Genomic DNA, 5,000 nt, shown 5'->3' on the forward strand with positions numbered 1-5,000 from the left:
TGTGATGTTTCTTCTGCTTCTCCCTCCCTCCCTCTGTCTGTCTGTCTCCCCCCCTCTCTCTCTCTACCCCCCTCTCTCTCTCTCTCTCTCTCCTTCTCTCTCTTTCTCTGTCTCTCTCTCCCTCTGTCTCTCTTTCTCTGTCTCTCTCCCTCTCTCTTTCTCTCTCTCTCCCTCTCTCTCTGTCTTTCTCCCCCTCTCCCTCTCTCTCCCTCTGTCTCTCCCCCTCTCTCTCTCTTTCCCTCTCTCTCCCTCTCTCTCTTTCTCTCTCTCCCTCTCCCTCTCTCTCTCTCTGTCTTTCTCCCCCTCTCCATCTCTCTCTCTCTCTCTTTCTCTCTCTCTCTTTCTCTGTCTTTCTCCCCCTCTCCCTCTCTCTCCCTCTGTCACTCCCCCCCTCTCTCTCTCTCCCTCTCCCCCAATCTCTCCCTCTCTCTCTTTCTCTCTCTCTCCCTCTCTCTCCCTCTCTCTCTCTCCCCCTCTTCCTCTCTCTCTCCCTCTCTCTCTTCTTTCTCTTGTCTTCATGTCTTTCTTCTTCTTCTTCCGTAATCTGTTTGCTTCTCTCACCATCTGCACAAAATGGACCTCATTAGAAGCCCCACCTCCATCCCTACCCTCACCCTCACCCTCACCCCCTCCGCCCAACCTTAATACCGCCCCTCCTCCATCCACCGCCACCCCCCGCCCCCCACATCCCTGCTTCCCTGACAAAAAGATACACCACCAAACCTTCACCCCCTACACTCCCCCCCCCCACCCCCGCCTCTCTACCGCAGCCTCCCTCCTTTCTTAATCCCCCCACCCCCCACCCCCTTCCCTTTTGTCTTTTATCCCTACCTCAACCCCCCACACCCCTCACCCCCCACACCCCTCACCGCCCCCCACTCCTCACCCCCCCCTCACCCACCCACCCCACTCCTCATCCCTCACCCCAACCCTAACCTCTTTCTCCCAGCCTCTCGTTATCTCTTCCACACCGGTCCTCTCTCTCTCTCTCTGTCTCTCCCTCTCTCTCTCTCTGTCTCTCTCTGTCTGTCTGTCTCTTTCTCTCTCCCTCTCTCTGTCTCTCTGTCTCTCTCCCTCTCTCTCTCCCCCCTCTCCCTCTCTCTCTCTCTCTCTCCCCCCCTCTCCGCCTCTCTCTCTCCCCCTCTCTCCCTCATTTTCCTATTTCTGGCACCAAGAGACAGTTGTTGATTCTGGGGGCAGGTGGGGGGAAGCGAGGGGAGGGAGGAGGGGCGAAGGGGTGTGTGTGTGTGTGGGGGGGGGGGGGGCAGGAGAGGGCGCTCAGACCTGATTAGGCAGAAGAGGACAGGCGGACCACCTGTGTCCTGATCCCCGTTCTGATGGTCACCCTGATGGTCACCTGATGGTCACCCTGATGGTCACCCTGATGGTCACCTGGGCAAAGACTGCTGTCCACTCGTGGCCGCCACCACGGCAGTGGCTATGGGGGAACTGGTGAGTGGAGAGACGTGACATGACATGACAGGACAGGACAGGACAGGACAGGACGGGACAGGACGGGACGAGACGAGACGAGACGAGAGGCTGGAACTGACATGACAAGGCAAGGCAAGGCAAGGCTAGGCAAGGCAAGACAAAGCAAGGCAAGGCAAAACAAGACAAGGCAAGGCAAAACATGACAAGGCAAGGCAAAACAAGACAAGGCAAGGCAAAGCATGATAAGGCAAAGCATGACAAGACATTCCATTCCATTCATTCTCCTGCCCGGGATGGGCGTAGAGGAGACATGAGGGACGATTCCGTAGTCAGACAAGACAAGGCAAGGCAAAGCATGACAAGGCAAGGCAAGGCAAAGCATGACAAGGCAAGGCAAGGCAAACAGAAGAAGAAGAGGAGGAGGAAGAGGAGGACTCCCAAGAGGCAAAAGGGAAGAGATTCAGCAGCAGATGCAGGGTCTCCTCTGGAAACAGGGCGGAACCAGCCGGGCTGTGACCGCGTGTGTGTGTGTGTGTGTGTGTCTGTGTGTGTGTGTGTGTGTGTCTGTGTGTGTGTGTGTGTGTGTGTGTTTGTCTGTGTGTGTGTGTGTATGTTTGTGTGTGTGTGTGTTTGTGTGTGTGTGTGTGTATGTGTGTGTGTGTGTGTGTGTGTGTGTGTGTGTTTGTGTGTGTGTGTATGTTTGTCTGTGTGTGTGTGTGTCTGTGTGTGTGTGTATGTGTGTGTGTGTGTGTGTGTGTGATGTCTGTCACCCAATCAGTCAGTTCCATTCGCTGTCACCATTTGTCTCTGCCTCTGCCTCTGTCTCTCTCTCTCTCTGTTTCTCTCGCACTCTTTCTCCTCTCTCTCTCTCTGTCTCTCTCTCTCTGTTTCTCTCGCACTCTCCCCCCCCCTCTCTCTCTCTCTCTCTCTCACGCACTCCTTCTCCCCCCCCCCCCCCCCCTCTCTCTCTCTCTGTTTCTCTCGCACTCTTCCCCCCCCTCCTCTCTCTCTCTCTCACGCACTCTCCACCCCCTCTCTCTATCACGCACTTTCCCCCCTCCCCCTCTCTCTCTCTCTCTCTCTCTCTCTCACCCCTCTCCTCTTTTATTTCCTATCTTTCTTCCCCATCTCCGGCAAAGCTGTAGAATCCACACATCAATCACCATCAACACAACAGGCGTCATTAAAGACGAAATGGCCTCCAGCTCTTTTTTGGCTTTACCGTCGGGAAGTAAGAAGAAGACGACGACGACGACGAAGAAGAAGAAGAAGAAGAAGAGGAGGAGGAGGAGGACTATGCATCCACCCTCTCCGTTTTCCTTTTCTCTTTCTCCCACCTCCCTCTCCATCCACCCGTCCACCCCCACACCTCCACAGAATAGCACTGTCACTCTACCCTCACCCCCACCCCACCCCCCAACCCCCTTTTTTTTCACCCAACCATTCCTCTTTCTTCCACTTTCACTCCATCACCCCCCCCCACCCCCAGCCACACCCCCCACCACCACCACGGCACCACCCGGCTGCTAGCCCCCACCCCCCACCCCCCACCCCCATCGCCCCCTATCTTCCACTGCCCTCACTGATTTCTTCATTCTTTCTCCCCCACCCCACCCCCTCCCCTTACGCCCCCCCCCCCCATCTCCCCCCCGGCCGCCCCCCCCCACCTGCCCCTTCCTCACCTACCTACAGTGCAGCTCTCTTTCCAGAGCGACACGTCAGCGTTGGCTGTTTGAGATGTGGATGCGGGTTTTTGGACGGATGGTCAAAGCAAGGCAGTTAACTGGAGATCTGCTGGTTTTGGAGTGTTGGGCATGTTTTGTGGCCATCTTTACACATGTACGAAAGCACACACACGCGCGCGCGCATGTACAAACGCATGTACGCACGAAAACACACACACACACACACACACACAATGTACGCACGAAAGAGCACACACACACACACACACACACACACACACACACACACACACACACACACACACACACACACACACACACACACACACATGTACGCACGAAAGAGCGCACACGCACATACACACACACTCACGCACGCACACACACACACACGCACACACACACACACACACACACACACACACACACACACACACACACACACACACACACATATATATTTATATATATAGACAGAGATTCAGATTCAGATGGTTTATGAGACACACACACACACACACACACACACACACACACACACACACACACACACACACACACACACACACACACAGACTGAGAAAGAATCTTGGAGAAGGACAAACCCATGGACCAATCAGCGACGCTTTCAGGCCGGAAGTCGATGGAGAACTGGCCGTGTGGCTACAAACAACTGAAGGTCCCTCTGGCCAGTCTCCTGTCTGGAGAAATTGAAGACTGGAAGAAATGGCGCGTGTGTGTGTGTGTGTGTGTGTGTGAGTGTGTGAGTGAGTGAGTGAACCGGTAAGCATGGAACAAAGCGAGCTTGTGGCACCAGAATGACGTCAGTTTCTTTTGTATTTTTAAGAGGAGGGGGGAACGAAGATAGGAGAGTGGCGGGGAGGGTGGAGGGGGGGGGGGGGGTGACAGGTGCATTTAAAGGGTCTTTGACCGCTGGTGTGTGTATGTGTTATTTGTATTTGTATTTCTTTTTTATCACAGCAGATTTCTCTTGTGTGAAATTCGGGCTGCTCTTCCCAGGGAGAGCGCGTCGCTATACTACAGCGCCACCCATTTTTTTGTATTTTTTCCTGCGTGCAGTTTTATTTGTTTTTCCTATCGAAGTGGATTTTTCTACAGAATTTTGCCAGGAACAACCCTTTTGTTGCCGTGGGTTCTTTTAGGTGCGCTAAGTGCATTCTGCACACGGAACCTCGGTTTATCGTCTCATCCGAATGAATAGCGTCCAGACCACCACTCAAGGTCTAGAGGAGGGGGAGAAAATATCGGCGGCTGAGCCGTGATTCGAACCAGCGCGCTCAGATTCTCTCTCGCTTCCTAGGCGGACGCGTTGCCTCTAGGCCATCACTCCACTCTATGGCACGTAGACCAGTGTTTGTGAACTGTCGTGGCATTGAGGTTCACTTCCTCAGATCTGAGCTGCACCTTCTTGTCTCCGAGTGTTCATTGACTGACTTCCTCATTGTCCAGATAGTTGATTTACTGATCTTCAGAAACTGACTGATTTTCAGAGAACTTTCTGGTCTTGAATTGATTGATTTACTGATCTTCAGAAACTGGCTGATTTTCAGAGAACTTTCTGGTCTTGAATTGATTAACTGATCTTCAGAAACTGATTTTCAGAGAACTTTCTGGTCTTGAATTGATTGATTTACTGATCTTCAGAAACTGACTGATTTTCAGAGAACTTTCTGGTCTTGAGTTGATTGATTTACTGATCTTCAGAAACTGACTGATTTTCAGAGAACTTTCTGGTCTTGAATTGATTGATTAACTGATCTTCAGAAACTGACTGATTTTCAGAGAACTTTCTGGTCTTGAATTGATTGATTAACTGATCTTCAGAAACTGGCTGATTTTCAGAGAACTTTCTGGTCTTGA

General features: G+C 52.6%; 1 protein-coding gene across 1 annotated transcript in view; it reads left to right on the forward strand.

Annotated features, from left to right (window-relative positions):
* The window catches only part of LOC143275662 (uncharacterized), a 139,857-nt gene that overhangs the window by 120,928 nt on the left and 13,929 nt on the right, over positions 1 to 5,000 (forward strand). The gene's annotated exons all lie outside the window — the stretch shown is intronic.

This window comes from Babylonia areolata, chromosome 30 (assembly GCF_041734735.1).
Source record: "Babylonia areolata isolate BAREFJ2019XMU chromosome 30, ASM4173473v1, whole genome shotgun sequence".
NCBI classification, from domain to species: domain Eukaryota; kingdom Metazoa; phylum Mollusca; class Gastropoda; order Neogastropoda; family Buccinidae; genus Babylonia; species Babylonia areolata.